Source organism: Lissotriton helveticus, chromosome 6 (genome assembly GCF_964261635.1).
Source record: "Lissotriton helveticus chromosome 6, aLisHel1.1, whole genome shotgun sequence".
Classification (NCBI taxonomy): domain Eukaryota; kingdom Metazoa; phylum Chordata; class Amphibia; order Caudata; family Salamandridae; genus Lissotriton; species Lissotriton helveticus.
The window spans coordinates 732,032,285-732,054,017 of record NC_136067.1 but is presented as its reverse complement, the minus strand read 5'-3'; the positions used below and the strand labels follow the sequence as shown (position 1 = coordinate 732,054,017).

General features: G+C 42.7%; 1 long non-coding RNA gene across 1 annotated transcript in view; it reads left to right on the top strand.

The window, feature by feature from the left end:
• The window catches only part of LOC144762922 (uncharacterized), a 118,858-nt gene extending 97,456 nt beyond the window's left edge, over positions 1–21,402 (top strand). The window contains exons 2-3 of the long non-coding RNA XR_013596160.1: positions 8,881–8,985; positions 21,277–21,402. This is a non-coding gene — a long non-coding RNA (uncharacterized LOC144762922). The remainder of the gene's footprint in view (positions 1–8,880; positions 8,986–21,276) is intronic.
• Positions 21,403–21,733: the final 331 nt, after the last annotated feature.

The following is a 21,733-nucleotide window of genomic DNA, read 5'->3' as shown; positions in this document are numbered from 1 at the left end:
CCACTACAGATGACCAACCTGCCAAGCGGAGTGTGGCAAGAAATTGCCATGGACTTCTACGGACCGCTGCAGTCTGGGAAATATGTGGTTGCCATAATCGATGAATATTCCAGATTCCCCATTGCACAAATAGTATCGTCCACAAGTGCTTCTTGCACTCTCAAGGTACTAGATGAAGTATTTGCAACATGGGGTGTCCCCAAAGAGGTTAAGACAGACAATGGTCCCCCATTCAATGGGCAGGAATTCAGTGCCTTTGCGAAGCACATGGACTTCAAGCACAGAAAAGTCACACCCCTCTGGCCACAAGCTAACGGCACCATTGAAAGGTTTATGGCGGCAATCAAAAAGACATTCCAGCACGCCACAGTGGAGATGAAGGAGCTGCAGGCGGCCTTGAATGAAGTCCTCAGGGCGTACAGGACAACTCCACACTCCACCACAGGACAATGTCCAGCAACCCTCATGTTAGGGCGACCAATGAGAAATCGCATCCCAACTTGGGAAGGGGCCCTGCAAGCCGGGTCGCCGAGTCACAACCACCATGAAATGGCTGCAATTGACAAACATAATAAGGACAAAATGAAGTCATATGCCGATGACAAAAGGAGAGCAAGGTCTTCATCCTTGCATGAAGGAGACTATGTCCTAGTCAAGCAGGAACAGCAGAGAAAGACTGATTGTCGATTCCATGACGAGCCACTGCTGGTCACCCAACAAAAGGGCACCATGCTGACTGCCGAATCTGACCAACGTCGAATCACCAGGAACGTCTCTCACTTTAAGAGGTGTCCTCGAGACATGAATGGACCACTGATGTGCCCCCTTGGTTCACCTGCAGTTGAAGGACTTACCTCTGGTGATACAGACAGCGGAAGTCAGCTGACTGGACTTTTGCCGACTGCGTCCACAGCAGCCATGTCTCTGCGACCACGTCGTGATATCCAGCCACCAAAGAGACTCATTGAGGAAATGGATTGAAACCATGTTTTGTTTGTTTATTAAGAAAGGGGGAGATGTAATGAAGTTGACAGTCTAGTAGTTGGGGGGGGGAGCTAGTTGGACTGAGGGGAAGAGGAGGGGTCAGGACAGGATGAGGGCAATTAGAGTAGGGACAGGGAAGAGACTGGATGTGTATAATAAAGCTCCAGTAAGAGACCACGCAGTGTCTGTATTTATTTGTAGCACGATGCTACAAGGATGAGGGGGGGCATTGTTTTTTTTAAATTTTCCAATAAGAAAATCCAGGTATGGGAATTAAATTTTTAAAAAAAATAAAACAACTTGGTAAATTTGTCGTATAGCAAAATTGCAATGCATTGACAGGAACTGCTGTGACAGCAATTCCTGTCCATGCTAGAAATGTCCACTGGGCAGCAGGCCTTTCTAAATTTTGCCATCGGTGCCCCCGTCAGGGCTATAAAGTAATTTACTTCGTATTTAGGATGAAACAAGTGCTTTCAAGACTAGTACGCGTCACAGAATGTGGCTGCCCCACTACCTGATCCTTGCATAATACGAGGGTCACAGTATGACACCCACAGATAGAGCAGGCACTGGCAATACAGTATTGGGACTGCTATATTTTCCTGCTTTGTGTGCTATTCACATTGGTTATTAAATAATCATACTATACAGTTTGTAATATTCTGCGCAGGGTCAAAGACCAGGATATAGTTAAGAAGTGATAGGAATGATAGGGGGTTGGTGGACTGCTAGTCGATCATTATGTAGTGTTTTTTAAAGGGATGTGTCTTCAACTCTTTCCTGAACTGGAGCAATTTTGGGAGTGTCTTGATAGATCTGGGGCTGTTGTTCCAGGTCCTAGGTTCACAGATGGAAAAACCTTTTGCCTTGGTATTTCTTTTCTAAACTTATTTCTCTCCACACTAATGGTGTCCTGCCTGCAGGTATGCCGAGAGCAACCAGAAATGATGAGCTTGTCATCCAGATAGTAGGCCAGTGACATCTCATTAGAATGGGTGTAATTGTATAATATTTCTACAGGCACTGAATTGGATGTACTGTGGCTTGTAGGATGCCCTTAATGTGGGCCAGTGTGGAGTCTGGCTGGCCGTGGAGCAGGGTTTTACCACCAAAAAGATATGAGAGCTTGAACATCCATCTTTGTTTTCTTAGCAAAGTGTTTCTTGAGAGTGAGAGGGTGTCCAGGGAGAATCAAGGTGACTTGACATTGGGTGATATTTGGGCTTTGAGTTGTCACGGTCCAAGAATTTTCAAGTTTATACTGTTTATTGCTTGTTGTTCTTGGCAAATAACAGCAATTTTGTATTAGTGGGGTTGAGCTTCATTTAAGTATTGAACATCAAACTGGCAGTGAGGAGGGAAGTGGGTTGGGTATAGCCAGGGGGTCTAATCACGATGGGGGGCAGGTGAGTTGACCCTAGTACTGTGAGCAGTGGACCTCAGTAATGTGCCCGGTTGCTTCCCTCACTGTGATATGATTATATGTGATTTTCTCCTTTCCCCACTGTACATCTCCCTCCCGGACGCCATCTTTTGCATTATAAGCCACTGATAATGTCAATAATATGCCTATATATATTGATTTTATGCCAAATGTTTTTTGTTATGGTTTTGTAATTTGTAAACTCAAAAATAAAGTTTATAAAAAAAAAGTATTGAACATCCATGTCAGCATGAGGTGCAGGCAGTGTTTGATGTGATGCATTTCTGGAATGGAGGAGACTTTCAAGTAGAGTTGTGAGTCGCTGACAAATTGGTGAATTTTGATGCTGTTATCAATACTCCAATCTCCAAGGGACTCCATGTTGAGGTTAAAGTTGATGAGAGACAATATGAAATCCTGCTGGACTCTGCAGGTGATCACAATCTTTAGGGACCTGGAGGTGCCTGTTGGAAAGGCTTGGTGTCTATTTAGAAAGGTAGGAGGAGACCATTGAAGGATATTGCTAGTAAACCCTCTTTGAAACAGCAGTGTGTGGATGAGGGCGGGACAATACAGTGTGTCAAATGCATCTGTGAGATCCAGGACTATCAGGAGGCAGGGGTCATCTTCAGATTAGTAGAGATGCAGGAAATAGTCATAATCTTGGTTTTCAGAATCTTCTGCTGTTTCACCGGTCTTACTGATGCAGTGTAGGTAAATGATGGGTCAGGTGTTGGTGGGGTAATCAGGGTCTATTGCAGTTTTCTTCAATAGTGAGACGATCTTGCCTGTCTTGAGAGCATCTGGGAAAAATCCTACATTGTCAATGGTGATTATGGATGAGCAAGCTTCTTCAGCGAGAGCTTTGATGAAGGAAGAGGGTAAAAGACCTTTATAGGAGGTGTATTGAGGGAGTTAGGTTTCTTCATGAGGCGAGAGATAGGGCTTTCAAAGGTAATCAGTGATGTATGCTTCAACAAAGGGTGGGTCTATGTGGAGAAGCAGGATTAGTGCTGTGGATGTGCTATATTTTTTCATTGAAGAAGTTGATGGCATTGCACTTGTCTGTGGAGTGCGGGATAGGAGAGTAAGGCTGAGTGTAGGTGCAGTGCTTTATTCTTTTGAAGCGCATTCTTCTGTTGCTAACTTAATTCATGGTGGGGGGATAGTACTCTGCTTTATCTGTTTTAATGAGTTCTCTTCATATCGAATAGAGGGACTCTAGTAGTGTGAGGTCATTATGCATTTTGTTTTTCTTCCATTTTCTTTCCTGTCTGTGGATGGAGTGTTTCTTGTCTGACCATGACTCCAAGGCACATGACCGGTGTCCTCCCTGATCCACTTGAAAGCCATAAGCCTCAGCTGGCCAATTTTAGTTTTGGCCAAAAGTCGCAGGGAAATCCAAAATATACCCTTTCCCCTACCGGTAAGTCTCATGACATGCATTGATCTCCTAAGATGTCATGCCACAAAAAGCACCATAGGAATCCTCTTCCTCAAGGAAACAGTCTCGTCTCAGGGACCATAGAAAGTCACAGTGCTAATCCCTGACACCAGGCTGTTCAGCGTCCTCGGAGCTGATTTCAACACTGATAAAGATTTAACTGGATTTCCCTGTTTAATCTGGTATCCTTGTACATTTGGAGGCATTCTATCTGGACATGGCTATGTTCAGAATCCCCTGACACTCTCTGAGGCACTTCCCAAGTCTGGACCTGCGTCTAGACCTGCCCATTCAGAGTTGAAGACTTCTGCACTTCTCTGACCATGATGCCTCTTGTACCTGCACTTTCACTGGCTCCAGCCTTGGTGCCTGAAAAGAATACCCTGATAACAGAACCATCTCCTGTTCATCTGACACTGCCCACACTACCGGCCAGAAGCCGGGCATGGAGCTGTGTTCAGAATCATTATTGGTACCACTGTCAAATTAGGCAGAATTTATCTGAGCAGGAAAAACAAATGGTCAGAGATTGCTTCGATAAACAGCCTCTTCCAAGGGAAAGAGAATTTCACAAGCTGCAGAAGCTGTATGTATCCAATTTCTATGTCATAACTATGCCACATAGGGATTATGGCCATACAGAAATTGATGACTTGGATGTTGATAATCTGATTCCCCCCTCTTACTCCAAAGCTGACATATAGACTTACAAAATGCCAGTAGCCTGGATTCCTCACCATAAGGAGATAACCCCAACTGCTATAGCCCTCTGATATAGGAAGTGGCCTCATTTACAACAGTGGCCTTTTGCTGTGGCATCTGTAGAACTGACCTATCCCTCTGAGGTGCCAAAGTCTAACATTTTGATAGAAATCTCTCAACCTGCCTCTCCAGATAGTGACCCTTGTTCCCATTTAACAGGGCGCTACTGTAACCACTTTTTGCTGTCTGGAAGAAGCCCTTCGACAGACAAAATGGCACATGCCTTAGGCTTAGTCTGGTTGACCCAAAAAATGTTCTTCTAATACTATCGCCAGACAGCCTGATAGCTCAGGCTTCAAGCTGAAAATTAAATTCCTATACCTTCGATATAACTCCATTGGACAGAGAGTCTAAATGATTGGACAACATGAAACGCGTTTTTCTCTTAAGGTAGATTCTGTGTACAGTGAATGCTGCATATCAATACTGCTATATCTATGTTTTGTAAGAACTGGAAAAACTGCTGGTTGTAAGCCTACCAATTAGTCATGACTTGAATGCTATGAAGCAGATCCTGAACTGTGGCTTGGATTCTGGGGAGAATGTAGCCTGGTCCATGGGCACAGCCATTACACTACGCTGCCATACCTGGATGCGTTCAAATAGCTTTTCAGAAGATGTCAAGTTCACTTTGATGGACATGATCACTGGCGAGTGGCTATTAGAGGGAAGACTAACTCCTCCCCTGGAAACATTCAAGAATAGCAGGGCTACGATTCACTCGCTGATCCTAGTCTCACGAGTGAGGCAGTTCAATCAGCATTTCGAAAGATTATGTGCCTGTTTTAGAGCTCAGGCAGAGGCACTTTGCCCATGCACCTCAACGGCACCAATTCTTTCATATCAAGGTGTCAAGATGCACTATCCTTGCAATCCGAATCCAACTAAAGCGATGTGTGCATCCACACTACCCTGAACCCACTGCCAACTGTACCCTGATAATATGTCCATTAGAAGTAAATCTGAGGAAAGGGGAATTGCATTAGAGAGAGAAACCAAGACACTGCATATCATGGCTCTGCCTAGTAGCTTCAATGGACATGGAATGCACAGCAGAGACATGAGGAAACTGGCAGGACCCTGAGACAATTTACTACAACAGGACAGGGAGTCAAGAAAGTGCATGTATGCCAGCTTAGTCAGCAGAGATTAAAGGTACAGCATAAAAGAGCATTGAGTAAAAGAAGAAGGTGGTGCAGGACTGATGGAGACAAAGAAGACATAGCAGAAGGAAGGACTTCCAGGTCATGGGCAGGTGGAAGACCAATAGAAGAACAGGAGGAGCGAGTCTAGGTGTCAGGCCCCTCCCTCATCCAAGATGAGTGTTTGTTTTTTAGGGTCACTAAGATGAGTGATACCATGGAATTGTTATTGTAAATTAGTATAGTGGCTGGGATAAGCAACTGCAGCCAAAAACCTGTAACACATGTCAAGAGACGTTATTAGATAAAGCGCTGCAAGCGCTTTCATACATAGTTGTGTGCAAGCACATGGTGTTGAGCCAGTTGGTTTCCGAATCTGATTCCTGCTATTTGCAAGGAAGTTCCCATGACATTTCAAAATCTTGAGCGAGTGGGCTCTATCTACAGCCTGGCTTAGTATATAGGGCTGCGCCCAGTCCTGCTATCAACCCCGCCTGTTACTGTGTGAAGAGGGCGCCCGAATCCCCAATGCTGACTTGACTCTTCCGTAATTCGGTCTCCTGCAGTCAAGCAGATACCTGAGCATCTCATCTCCCACACAGCTTCATCCTGTAACAAGAGAAGAGTTTTTTTTAGAACAAGCTGTGTTTGAAAATTAGAACAAAACTTTTTAAAGAGAGGTGCCAGCACCATAGATGCATCCACCTGCAGAAAGGAAAGGAATCCCCCTTGTTCAGCGCATATCTGTTTGAAAGAGAAAGGAGACATTGTGAAGTAAAAGGAAAACACAAGACTGCATTTTTATACACTGCATGTTTATATTGATCTTGAAGGTTATGTATCATGTTTTGTAGAACCTCCAGAAACAACCCTTATTGTTTTCAGTTTTAGAGTCTATCCCATGGTTTCATTTAGAAAGACATGGCAAATAAATTATCCTACAACGTTTTTAAAAAGGTCATAAGAAGATTACGCTTGGTAGTAAATGTATTACTCTTTAATGCAGGGACATAACCCTCTCATCCATACAGTTTGAGTTAGAGGCAGGGTTATGGGAGTGAAAGGTAAAAGACCCTCTGAAAAGCCAAGTAAACACGTTCAGTTCAACATTGTGTTCATAGAAAAACACTATTGATGCTCATTGAAGAACCAGCCTCCTAGGAGTTAAAGATAAGCTTCTGTAAATATTGAGTATAATGAAGTGAGTGACCAGAGGACCTCGGGAAAAGCAGCCCAGTTAACTTCCAACTCATGCAGAACCTGTCTCTCTTTCTCATACTGCCTCCAATACCCTTAAGTGGCTCTCCCAGCTGCCTTGTGTTCATCTAAAGTCTGGCGATTGCCGTATAAAGAGGTTGGGGGAAGCATCCCATTACAGGGTCTTTGCATCGCTCCTACAGGACAACCCAGCGTAGTTGTTGTTTACATGACACCAGGATAGTTTAAGCAAGGGGAGCAGAAAAGACGATTTTGCTTTTCAAAATAATTGGTTTTAGGGATCCCCAGCGAAGTTATTTAGATCACCGTTAGTGTTTCCTTACACGTTTGGTGACCCTCTCTCCTTCATCCTAGTTTCACTCTCTCCTCTTAAATACTTATTGCCCGAAGGATTTGTTTACATTACATTAATTGTTTACAACCTGATCTGTGCTCCTGGTTGATGTTCTCAATGTGTGATCTGCTGGTGATCTAGAGTCGGGCAAAGGTTCCTTCACTGGAGAATCAAGTAAGCAGACAAGAGGGTTCCCAAACGTTCTGCTAGTATACCCACAACCAGTGAGTGATATACATATTTCTTCATTCACATTTCTAAAAAGTGCGAGAATTCTGAACCCAATTCAATCGTGCAAGCAGTTAGTATCCTGTGCTTTGTCTTATTTCTGCTTTCTAGCCCCCTCATTGCATACATGTATTTGTGTTCCTTTTGTTATTTGTGTATGTATTACAATGCATAATTGTGTTTAACATTTAATATACGTATATTAACTGCCCAATGATGCTTCTTGTAGGTTGATAGTAAATCACTGAGTTCATATGTTATATTTTCACATAATATGATATTTAGAGAGAAATGCAGTAGTAAATGTGCGAGAGAATTGACACATGTCCATTCACATTTTGCTTTACAAATCACAAGGCTTGTTTTCCTCATTATAATTTTGAAAAATGGAATATAAGGTCTGAGCATCAACCTCTGCAGGAGAGTGAAGCTTCAGGCATTCCAAACTGAGTATCTCTCATAACAGTTGTCTGGCTTGCACCCTGGCACCAGCTATCTTCTTCTCGAAAGAACTGCGACATAAGATAAATGAAGGCTGGCCTTGCTCGTCTGAGCAGGATGCAAACTGGGAAAACACTAAATGATGCGTTCCTGGGCATGGGTTGCGCTGCAGGCAGTTGCTATTTAATAACAAGAGGAAACATTCAGTGAGTTTTATCGTTCTGATTTCAACACTTAATTCTAATATTGTATGTAGTATATCTTTTGACAACCTCTGTATTTCCTGCTCTGTTTGGACTGGTGAAACCCTGTGTCATCCTAGAGCAGAAATACAATTAAAGCCTTTTAACAAATACAAAGCGTATTATGAACTCTTATGGGTATCTTACCGTAGACAACTATCGTCAGTACAATGTGTTTGTTCTGTTTTTATCCTTAACATGACAGATTCATATCTACAACAAAAGAAATCCACATTAATATTCTAATTTGGCAACAACATGTAATCCTTTCCCCACCTAAGTTAATAGATGTTAGGTCCCAAGGTAGGTTTGGACACAGGAGACTTGGAACTTGGAAGAGATGGCTCACAAGACAATGAAAATATACATTCTCACTTGAAAGTCTACATTTTCCAGACTGACATGCACAGCCGCAGCCACTAGAGGACCAGAGCAATTCGGCACACTTCTGGGTCAATAGTGGCAAACCAGGGATTTCAACCCCATGTTATAATTACCCTTGTCTGGCAGCAACAATGTTGCTGACTCTTCGCTATAGTTCACACACAGCTTGGTTTGTTAATTTCTTTTGTTATTTTCCCCCTTGTTCAGATGCCTTAAGTCTTCTAGTTCCAGTGTTTATAGTTCTCGTCTTGTTCCCTTCTTGTCTCCTTCTCCAGGGCTCCTCTTTCCTGGTGCCGAGTGGCATTCCATCCAGGCTACTACTGTGCGGGGTTCTGCAGTACGCTGGGGGCTAGAGACAGTGTCCCCTCAGCTTGCAACAGGTACGTCCAGCACTTTGTTACCCTTACGTCTCAATACTATCCTTTATTGTTGACCCCTTAGTATTTGAGTTCTCTCACACTTAGGTGGACACTTTGATGTTCCTAATTTGGCCAAGAGATGCTGTGCTTCTGAAATCAATTCAAGGTTTTCCGAATACCAGCCTGCAGGAGTATTTCGTTCTTTCTCCCTCTGTGGTGGTGAGCCTCAGCAAAGCCTACCAGTGCTAGGGGTTCTCCCTTCTCTGCACAGAGTCCTCAGACCAATTGAAAATAGTTGGCACAGAAGCTGGAATAGAAAAGACAGAGTTTATTAAACCTCATGCGGTGGAATTACATTCACACAACACCCTTCGGCAATGAATGAAGTAGCACACTGACTGGAAGGAGCTTGGTCCTTTTATACCCACACAGGGGCTCAAATGAAGGCGGTACAAGTACAGAATGCTGGTTGTAAATACATATAAGGTCATACAGAGAGTGTGCTGGCAACAAGTGGGAGTGGCTGACAGTTAGCTAATTCTGGTGGACACATCCTGACAGTTACAAGTTGGGGACAGCTTTAAGCTCAACTGAGCATGTGTGAAGCAGAAGAGGCTAAATATATCTCGTCTCTAGGCAGATGTCAAGAGCAATTGACAGGAAGGTAGAACAGAGCACATGGCGAGCACAAGGCAAACAAAATGGTTGCCAGAAATACAAAAAGGATTCCTATTGTAATTATTGTAGTCCTTTGTAGCCAGATGTAATGTAGATAGTCATAGTAGATTTATTGTCAAGATAATCAGATCAGTAAATCACAGGAAGATGGTAAATCCATATAACGCCCCACCAGGAGCAGCCTCTGTCCTGCTCAGCCTGCCACCAACTGACACTCCACAGCTCTCCAAGCACCTAACATTCCATGACTGCATCATACCTCCAACATTCTAGTCACCTTCAGGTACATCCATACACACACTGGCTGAGCAGTAGATAGAGGAACCATAGAGAAGGGAAATGTAGCAATAGATTATAACACACCCCCCTCCCTAAGGAAATCAAACATAATGAAGAATAAATAAAGATGCATGAAAATACACTGAACAATTGAATCAAGTACATATAACAAAATGAAAATGTAAGCCAATTCAAATGCCAATGAAATCACACACCTTAAGTCACAATAAAAGAGTTTTCGGAAATCATTAGATACAAGCAGTATTAATGTAATCAATCCAACTCAACGTAGGTAAAACAAGAAAACCACAAAAAGATTCATAACCAGTTAAAACCCAGGATTGCTTCGACTTAAACATTTTATGGTAAGAAGCAGTGAAAACCCATAAGAATGTGTCATATGCAACACAGTCAAACTTAGGATAGCACTTAAAGAAAGTACCGGAAAAACCATACACCCACCAACCAAACAGTGAGTGTAAGCGTAGAGAACTTCATGTGAAGATGTTTACTCCACGCAGACCAAACCACAATAACTAATCAGGAAAACCATTCACTCACCAACCAAACAGTGAGTATGAACGTAGAGAACTTCATGTGAAGATGCTTACTCTACGCAGACCAAACCACAATAACTATTCAGGAAAACCTTTCACTCACCAACCAAACAGTGAGTGTGAACGTAGAGAACTTCATGTGAAGATGCTTACTCTACGCAGACCAAACCACAATAACTATTCAGGAAATCCATTCACTCACCAACCAAACAGTGAGTGTAAACGTAGAGAACTTTATGTGAAGATGTTTACTCCACGCAGACCAAAACAGAAAGACAATCATCCACCCAAACTAAAAGTGAAGTAGATTGGCAAACTAAAAGTAACTTGAATGACTTTTAAGTAACACGGAAAATGTGAAACCATATCCTCAAATAAAGGAACACACAGAATGTGAATCCAAAACCAACAACATGGAAAACCACGCCAAGATACAACATACACTCTCCTCCTCTCTTCCATATAAATACAAGAAAACAGATAGGGAGAACCCTCCTACCACTGTAACATGCCGCCAATACAATATTGTAAATACTCAGATGTAAATAGGACAAAGTAACAGTAACATAACAAACTAAAATAATAAACGTGGTCACCGTAGTCTATCATCGATGAGCGATTTCTCACCCGAAAATCCATGTAGCTTCTCACCCAAAGTCCAGAAAGTATATGCCAGATCCAGTGTTTCCAATACAGCACCAGTACCACAGTCGCAGTGATGACGACCAAGTTTCAATTAACCACATGCGAGGGGTCGGTACCAACAAGGACACAATAATCCTACTGTCAACAAATAAGGGACTGAAAGATATCATGGATAATGTTGAACTGCCCAATGACTTAACGTCGTGATCCTCCATAAAGCAAAAAGATCTTTCCCAAAGTGTAAAGATGGCCGCCACAGCGTCGTTCAGCGTCGTTTTCCAAGGAAATTAGGTCACGTTTTCGTGAAGACACCTCGGAACACCCTCGTAATTATACGTCACTCGAATCACCAACTCTCTGAAGCATTCCCACGACGTCATCAAAAGGACGCTAGCAGGGAAACAGGAAAGGGCTCTGCCGACCAACCGCCACAACCGTCACAGGCGTAGCGTACAGTGAGATGACTAACATTATACAAATGATTAGCGTATTCCAAATGTCCTAAAACTCATTACGAGAAGCCACTCAGCCCCTGACCTTGTTTCCACAGCCGCAGTCAGTCCGCTTTACTCATTTGTAATGTGAAGAGGAGATTCACTAGCTGCCGCTTGCCAGGTTAGATCTCCACAGTCCGCTTCACATACGAACTTTGCTTTCAGTCCCAAGTCAAATCCACACACATGTAGCAAGTCAAATTTCCATACTCACAGTCAGTCCGTTTCACTCGTGCCGCCTCAGGTCCCAGGTCAGATTCAACGGGCAGCAGGACAGTCAGCATGTGAAAGTCATAATTTTAACCAGTAGGTGGCAGCAACAACACTCAACTCAGACCAAAATGTAATTCTATGCAGCCAAAACGATGCGAACATACTGAAGACAAGTTAATTCTCCAATTGTTACTTCGTCAGTCAGGGGGCCAAAAAACGGTAAGCAGACCTTCAAAATCCAAGCTGCGCACAAGTCGGTAAATCGGTAAAGTCCTTTGTTTTATGGTAATCCAGGGTATCCAGGGTAATGTAGGGTAATCCTTCTCCAACACGTAGGTAGTTCCTTTGACCTCGTCGCCAGTATTGTAATTATTGTAGTCCTTTGTAGCCAGATGTAATGTAGATAATCATAGTAGATTTATTGTCAAGATAATCAGATCAGTAAATCACAGGAAGATGGTAAATCCATATAACGCCCCACCAGGAGCAGCCTCTGTCCTGCTCAGCCTGCCACCAACTGACACTCCACAGCTCTCCAAGCACCTAACATTCCATGACTGCATCATACCTCCAACATTCTAGTCACCTTCAGGTACATCCATACACACACTGGCTGAGCAGTAGATAGAGGAACCATAGAGAAGGGAAATGTAGCAATAGATTATAACAATTCCACACAACGGACAAGATAGTCTCTAAATACAAGATGTCTTCTGCTAATGCTTAACCTAATTGCTGCTAAATTACAACACCTCCTTATCCCTTTTTCCCATTAGGCAGGGTCTGGGTAACACCGTGTTCCAGTGCAAGAGGTTAAGTTGACCTCTAGAGGGAGACCGAGGGATTGGCCTCAGTATCCACACAGTCAAAACGCTCTGTTCATGACAGATTTCCAGACCCATATACAATGAGGTCTGAGGCCCAACCCCTGGAGGCAATGGCACATACTATTTATAAGATCCAAGATGTTCTAGAAGTTGCTTGTCAAGAGTGCACATTTCTTCTAGGTAAGATAAATCAGAGGATGAACCCTCCCACCATACCTTGGGAAGGAGGATTAAACCCAGCTACCTTTACTACTGCAATTACCATCCTGTATACAGGAGGAAGTAATCTTGTAACAGCCCAAGTAGGAGAGGTGCTTATGTGTGTTCAGTTTTAGTGGCACTGGAAAAATTAATAGACAATCAATATAGACTCCAAGCATTTACAGGTCAGTGTCATTTTCACTTAATGGCAAAGCCTCTGCAATTCACATATAAATCGGCCAAGGTGACTGTTATGTTATAATACTCAAGCAAGGGTACTTTAGCCTGGGTACCTCTCTTAATTTTAAATCAAAGTGTTCTGCGGTCAAGTTTTAGAAACTTTCTACTGCAGTTTATGGCCGTTTTTGGCAAAAAACAAAGGTGACCACAAATGCTTCATTACTCTGTCTGCGGCAAACCATGGAGGATCTGGTGTCCTATATTAGCCATTTTCAGCAATTAATCACTAAGGTAACCTGGACAGATTAATCTGCAGTAGTGCCTTTGCATAAAGGCCTTTGTGAGGATTCAAAGGAGGCTTTTTCTCTAGTTCTATTTAGTCCAAAAACCACTATTGCACATATTGTTCTCACATTACAAATTGATGCTCAGCAAAATCAGAGATTGCAATAAAGATGTTGGATTCCAGAAAAAATATCAGTCTTTGTCCCATCGAAGTAGTTCAAGAAAACACAAGCTCCATCCACTAAGCAATGCAATTAGGAAACATTTTTCAGACTGTTCTCAGCAGAAGAGACAAATCAAAGAAGAACAGAAAGACTTAGCATTTATTGTGGGAAGCAGGAGCACTTTGTTAATGAGTGCCCCAGTCTGAAGGGGAGCTCCAGCGAAGGGCAAATACCAGTTACGTCCTTCTAAGATTCCAGAGTTTACCCAGTCAGTAATGACTTTGACAGAGAACATTTCCAGTTCCTGGTATAGATACTCACCAGCCAAGAACCACTTCCCACCTCTGCTCTTATTGAACATGGTGCTTCAGGATGCTTTATGGATCAGTGATTCAATGTTAGACATGATAGACCAAACAAGAAAAAGAGATTCCAGAACTCATGTTAGGAATAAATGGGAAACCACTGATCTCAGGGGAAGTTTACTTGGAAACACCTTCTTTATAGATGGTTTTGAATGATGGATATTTAGAGACCGTACAATTCGACCTCATTGAAGCTACCGCTTTTAACATTGTGGCAGGTACACCTTGGTTACAAAAACATATTCCTTCTATTGATTGGCATAGACAAACCATTAACCTTTCCTCGCAAGATTTCCATAAGAGATGTTTTCCTTTGGAGGGATCACAATGTACACTTCTCTTAATTTGTTTTGCTGCACAAAAGAAAAATAAACAACCTCAAAGGCCAGAAATATATAAGGATTTCCTAGATGGTTTTAGTAAAAGAGACTAGATCCACAGCCCTCTAATGGTGATTATGGTTGCCCCATTGATTTGATCCAGGGAGAAAATATTATTCACTGCCGGATATATTTGCTTACAGTACAACAAGATCCTTCAAGAATATTTATCAGAAAATCTACAGAAGGGGTTCATTTGTCATTCCACTTCACCTGCAGGAGCCTCAATTTTCTTCATTCCCCCAACCAGGGTGGGTAAGTTCACACCGTATACAGACTACGGAGAACTTAATGTCATCATTATCTGAAAAAGGTACCCTTAACATTGTTTTTCATACAAGTAGATCAGATCAAAGCAGCCAAGATGTTTTCTGAGATTAATCTCCGTGGAGCTTACAATTTAATAAGGGTACAACTAAGAGATAAATGGAAGACTACTTTTAATACAAGATACTGACACTTTGAGTATTTGGTGATGTTTTTGGCCTATGCAAAGCATGTGCAGCTTTTCATCATTTTATAAATAATATTTTCAAGATCTTTTAGACACATGTATCATTATGTGATCTGAGTCATATTTTTATCTTTTCACAAAATCTAGAATCGTATCCTTGTCAAGGAGGTGTTAAGATTTCGATAGCATTTTCTATTTTCGGAACTTGAAAAGTGTCTGTCTGAAGTGCCTGAAGTTGTATTCTTGGGGTTCTGTATCTCACATAGAGGAATACATATGGATTTGGAAAAGGTAAGGCAATATGTGATTGTCCGCCACCAAAGATGTTAAGAGATTTTGGGGCTTCTCCAATTTTGGCATTTTGTGCAATATTTTTCTGAGATTGTAGTCTCATTTCAAAGCTCACCTCATAGGAGGTTCAGTGTCATTGGGGCAAGGAGAAAGAGGTCACATTCGAAACCATTAAGGAAGGATTTACCAATGCATCATTTACCAATGCAGACATATGCTTTGTAACTTGCCTTTCATCACTGAGTCACAGAAAAATCATGAGACTCTATGGAATTCATCCAGTGGCATATTCTTCTCAAACTTTAAAACCAGCATTAATCTACTACTCCATTTATGACAGAGAACTCTTGGCAATAACTGAAGTCTTTTCACACTGGAGACATTACTCAGTTTCATCTTACCATCTGAACAGGTTACAAGAACTTGGGATATCCTAAATCCATGAAATGCAGGATGAAATGCAGGATCGTGGACATGCCAATAATAATGGCCGAAATTAAGAAGTATTGCCAGGAGTGTGAGATTTGCTAGCTAAAAAATCCATATCTTCCTCCACCTGTTCCCTTACAGCTTATACCAATCATAGGGACCCCCTTTGAACAAGTGGGGATGGATATAATTGGGCCTCTACCTACATCCTCAAAGGGGTATCAATATGTTCTGGTGATGGTTGATTATGCCACTCGTTACCCAGATGCTATACAGTTAAAATCCACTACTACTACAACCATAGCACGACATCTGATTGAGATTATTTCTAATATGGGGTTGCGTAAGGAGATTCTAACCGACCAGGGTACCCTGTTTGTATCACAGTTGAGTGAAGACATTTGCAAAGAGTTAGATCTCTAACATATTAAAACTTCAGTTTATCATCCCCAGATTGACAGTTTGGTCGAGTGGTCAAGTGGTACAATGGTTCTCTTAAGCTTACCCTCAAAAAGATGTTATCAGGTGATTGGAAAAAGTGGGATCAGTTATTACTTTTTGCCGTGTTTGTCTTAAGAGGACAGGTACAAAGCAGCCTAGGAAACTCATCCTTTGAATTGCTTTTCAGGCAAAAACTACAAACCCTGCTAGAGATCACAAAGAAAGTTTGGGAAAAAGATAATGAGGAGTAGACAGGTAGTCCATTGGACTACACTAACCCACTAATATCTTTGAATCGTAAAGTTAAGGGAACTTGATCATGTCAACTTGGAGGAAAGCCAGAGACTTAAGAAATATGTCTATGATAAAGAAAAGAAGTGGATAAAAGCATCAGAATGGGAATAGGGTATTTGTTTCCCAATTCTGAGAAAATAAATTCAAGCTGAATGGCAAGGCCCGGTCAAAATAACTCAAAGGATGGATAAAGTATCCTATAAATAGTTTTTATCCCCAAATAAGGAGCAAATCTATCACATTAACCTTTTAAATAAATGAATTGGCCCAGTCCCAAAAGCAGTTCATGCTACTGTCCTAGTAGAGATTAACAAAAAGCATTAGGAAACCTATCTACAAATGAGGCTCTGTCTAATGGACCGAAGGATGAACTTCTAGAAGGGGTAAACCTCGTTTCCTCACTATTTTCAGATATCCCAGGAAGAACACACCTGGCGGTTCAATCCATTTTCACTAAAGAGGGAATAATAATAAAACACAAACCCTACCAAATCCCTGCTGCCAGGAGACAGGCCATCCAGAATGAAATAGAACACATTGTGAAAATGGCTGTTTTAGCACCATCCACAAATAACTGGTGTTCACCCATTGTACTAGTTCCCAAACCAGATGGAGGTATCCATTTCTGTATCAACTTCAGGGCGGTTAGCAACATATCAAAGTTCGATGGGTACCCATTATCATGATGAGTTGATTGAGAAATTAGGGGAAGCCGGGTTTATAACTACCATAGGTCTTACGAAGGGTAATTAGCTGGTACCACTCAAACCAGAAGATGGAGAAAACAACCTTTTACAACCCTTATGGCCTATATCAGTTACCTGCCCTTCCTCTTGGTTTGCATGGGGCCCGCAACATTTCAGAGATTAATGAATTTCCTTCTAAAGAGTCATCAGGCTTACTCTTCAGCCTACTTGGACGATATCGTCATATTATGCAAAACGTGGTAAGAACATCTTGTTCACCTGCAAGCTGTTTTGAGTGATCTAGCGAAAGAAAATCTGCATATCCGTGCTAAAAAGTTGCTTTTCGGTTATGTTTTAGGAAACGGGTTGTTAGAAATGGGTGTCTCTAGTTGACAGAGGTAGCTACCTTTGTCCAAATAGGGACCCTTGCTTCTAGTCAATGTAAGGGGGATACACTCCTAAAATAACCCCTGCTCACACCCTTGGTAGCTTGGCACGAGCAGACAGGCTTATCTCAGAGGCAGTGTGTTAAGCATTTGTGAACACATGCATTAATACAGTGAAAACACTACAAATGTGCCCCACACCAGTTTAGAAAAATAGCAAATCTTTATATAAACCAACAAGACCAAATATGATAAAAGTCCAACATACAATACTCTTGAAAAATAGTATTTGTCCAAAATAACCTTTAGATTAATAAAACACAGTTCTTCCGACTCGGTAGCTCCTCCTGGGAGGAGCTACCGACCGCGTCAAGACAGGCCAGCTAAAGCATCGACAGACTCGAACACAGTACCTTTCTTGTTGCGACCAACACATCGGTGCGACTCGGTCAGGGCAAAGATCGCGGTCGCGTTGTGAAACGGAACATTTTGGCGGACGATGTCCTCACGATTCGGTGCAGGCAGCGGCTTGTTGATGGAGTTGGTGAGACCGGTGCTTGCGTTGAAGGGTGAGACGATGCTCGCTGCGGTGCTGGCAGTTCACGGTGCTGCGACGGAGCCCGCCGATGTTTGTGTTAGGGGTGGTCGGATTTGACCCCTTTCATGAGTGTTCAATGTAGATTCCTCAGAGCTGCGCAGAATGCAAAACTTATTGTGACCCTTTTGTGACCATCCCTAAACCTCTTACAGACTGAAGCTACGGTATTTTGAGACGCTCCCTAGGTAACAGAAAAGGGAAGCTCACCCGCGAATCCTTGCTTGGCTTACTGTTTGGTTAGTGACCACACCCCCTCTACTCAGCGTTCTGCTCCGTGAGGTTCCCTTAGAGTTCTGAGATCCTGCTTTGCCCTAACGATCCCGTTTGTGCTCTTTTCATGTTCCTGTGGTTTTTGTCCTTGAGTCACGGTATTTCTATTCCTGATTTGGGTCCTATTCATTGTTTGTACCTCCCGCTCTGCTCCGCTATCCTTCTCCATTGCGGCACGCCCTTCCCCTGTGCCTAGCTCTCCCTTCCGCATTGATTCCCCGTCTGCCCTTCTCTCCTCGTGTTTGTCAGTTACTTGCTGGCGATTCCGCTCTGTTATTCTCAGCGGTCATTTCTGTGATTGAAGGGGTTCTGTTTATGTGTGTTTCTGCGCTCCACTCCTTCTTTAGATTACGAGTGGAGCACTGCTTGTCTATCTCGTATTGTTACATGTACGCCCGCTCCGCTCTGTTCTAAGTTTAAGAGTCGGACGTGGTTTGTTTATTGTCCGTGTTCTATGTTGTATGTCCTCTCTCCGCTCTGTCTTAAGCTTATGAGCCGGTAGTGAGGATTGTCTGTGTTGTATGTCTGTTTCTCACTCCGCGCTGTCTTAAGTTTATGCGCTGGAAGTGGGACCTTCTGTATCACTTTGTCTTTAGCTTTATAAGTGATACCAGTTTGTCATCAGCTGCGCTTGTGGCCCCAGTCCTGCTCTGTCTTCAGTTTATGAGCAGGACTGGATTTGTATGCATTCTGCCTTGGAGATATCCTTGCTAGTAGTCACCCAGGTTCCCTCCTGTATCTCCTGATTCACGCCTTGACTACTAGCATAAAGCCCTGACGCTCACTTGGTGAGGTAAGTGGAATGCTATGTTGAACACTTATGTATCAGCCCTGTAAAGTACTGGTGAGGTTAGTATTGTTGTACATTTATTTTCCAGTCTTCTCCTGCCATCAAGACTGCAGCGACGTCACCTTGCTGGGGCAGAGTGGTATACTCCTTGGGATAATTCCCCCCACACTTTTTGGTAGCAGCTGACTTTGAGTGAAGTTATCTTTCTCGCTTGGGTCGCTGTTGTCTGGAAGTGTGTGGGATATTCATCTTTGCTCCTGTGGATGAACAGCCTCCTCTACCGAGGGGGATCCTTGACAGTTTGGGTCGGGCAGCGACAGAGTCGGTGACGTCCTTGCAGCGGGTAGCAAAGTGTTACGGAGTGCGGTGCTCACAGGATGTGGTGCAAGCAGCGGCTCGTTGACGGAATCGGTGAGACCAGGGTTGCGTTGCGAAGCGAGTCGTTGCTCTCGGCAGTGCTTTCACTACACGGAATTCTGTGACGGACTCAATGACGGAGTCGGTTACCCTTTTCTTCTGCTGAGATGATCAGAGACAGCACCCACAGACACTGTGAGGACTTTGCTGTTCCTGGACCTTTAGAACCGGTGGCAAGCTCAGTTCAAGCCCTCGGAGATCTTCTCTTCAAGCAGGGGGACAAAGCAAGCAGCAACTTCCTTTCTCCTTTCCTTGGCAGCAAGTAGCCACTGCAGGCCAACACCAGAAAGCAACCAGCACTGGGGAAGTATTCCTCCTCAGCTTCTCCCGCTCTTCTCCTTGGCACAGGTTCCTCTTGATTGCCCAGAAGTGATCTAAAAGTCTGGGGTCTGTGCCCCTCTTTTTATACACCAAAATCCTTTGTTCTCTGAAGGCAGAGAGTGTCTGTACCCAGCCAAAATCAGTTCTGTCCTCACTGGTGCAGCTTCCTGACAGGCGGTGGGGACAGCATTTTTGAAGGCAGACCAGGCCCATTCAGGTGAAAGGAAATCTCATCCCCCTACTCTAAATGCAGCCCAGGTCTATTCAGCCTAGCCCTGACTCATCAGACTTCTGGAGGCACTGCCCCTCTCCAGCTCCTGTCATCCAAAAACCAGACATGCAATACAAAAACCTAGCAGAGGCACACTGGATGGTTAGGCAAGAAAATACCTACTTTCTAAAAGTGTTTTTTTCAAATCACCCTCACTAAAAGATGCACTTTAAAATTCTGAGTTCAGGCATACTAAACTTTATATTCCTACCCTGTTCCCAGGGCCAGTTATGTATATAAGATGTTATAAACAAACTCCCCATTCTGTCCTAAGGAAACAGGTAGTTTACAAAAATGAACTAATAATACATTTTTCAATACCGAGTGTGTGCCCAAGAATCCTGAAAAAAGTGAAATAACAATAGAGATAGCCCTAGTACTTAAAAAAATAAATACAGAGAATCAAAAAATAGAACAGACTACGTGCCCAAACATTCCACGGCGTGCAAAAAATGTTGAAAAAAGTGGTGAAAAAATAAGAATGGCAAGTTTTCAGTGGGATTCCTTCTTGTCATACCTACAGGTATGGTGATTTTTTCACAAGTCTTTAGTTTTTTTTATTTTTGCAATTGGTGTGGTAGCCTTTAATTGCCCTGTTGACCGTGTAGGATTCCCCTTGAAAATGATGGCAGTTTGGCCCGATACAGGATGAGTGGTGTTGCTTCCCTGTGCGCATGAAGAACAATGTCAAGGTGATTTATTGGCCTCTTTCTCATTTTGTCTAATTTTTTCACCACTTTTTAAAAAAATTTCGCACGGCGTGGAATGTTTGGGCAAATGGTTCTGTTTTATTTTCTGATTCCCTATCTATTTTTTAAATACTAGGGCTATCTCTATTGTTATTTCACTTTTTTCAGGATTCTTGGGCACACACTCGGTGATGAAAAATGTATTATTTGTTCATTTTTGTAAACCCATGTACATATTCCATCTTCTAGAACAAAAAAGTGGTCGCTTTCACTCTTGAAGTCTACTGTCCTGATGATGACCCTTAAAGCAATCCTGGGTCGAAACGCCGTTGACGCTTAAAAACGTGGCCCAATTGAGAGAGGACACTATTGTTATATTGTGTATTGTGTCAATTGTTGTATGTATATGTTTTTTCTCTTCCATGTTTTCCTTAGTTTACACTTGTCAATGTTTATCATTGTGTTAGTTCTAGTGTAACTGTCAGAGCACCCTTTCTATTTACTTTGTATTATACTTATTTTGCATTAAATGTTATTTTTGTAATCACTTATGTACATGGTTATTTTCAAATTGTTAGTATAAGGGTGTTTCTCCTTTTTTGCACCGTTTTATTCCCTTGTTATACTTATCTGTTTACAGTTTGTTATTTTAGCTCTTGAACCATTGTTTGGAAAACAGTCAATATTAACCCTGGTTCTTATTCTAGGGTTGCCCTTGTTGTTTGTAAACCAAAAGAGAGTGGAGCAGGAAGTCTACGGCAACCACTGCTGGTTGGAGAGAGATGCTGAAGCTGCGGAAAAGGAGATGGGTGTCAGCACAAAACATGCGGGAGACAAGAGAAGCCAAATGATTCTGCTGGTGCATAGAGAAGAAGGCGTGTACTGCTGAGGAGGAGAGTTGAGGTCCCAGCAGGCTGGAAGTGGTGTCCTGCCACACTCCAGGAGAAGCGTGTCTGTCACAGTTTTTGACGAGTATTCAATGGTGGAAGTGAGGTGGATAGTGTAGTAATGGGCAGGTTGGGCAGTGTTAAACCAGCCTCTTGCAAACCACTATCAGATTTATGTTTATTTTATTATTTCTTCCCTTTCTGCCGCAATGTTGAGGGTGATTGTTTGCCCATGTACATGATATACCCCTGGCTCTCAGTAGTGAGACACTCAGTA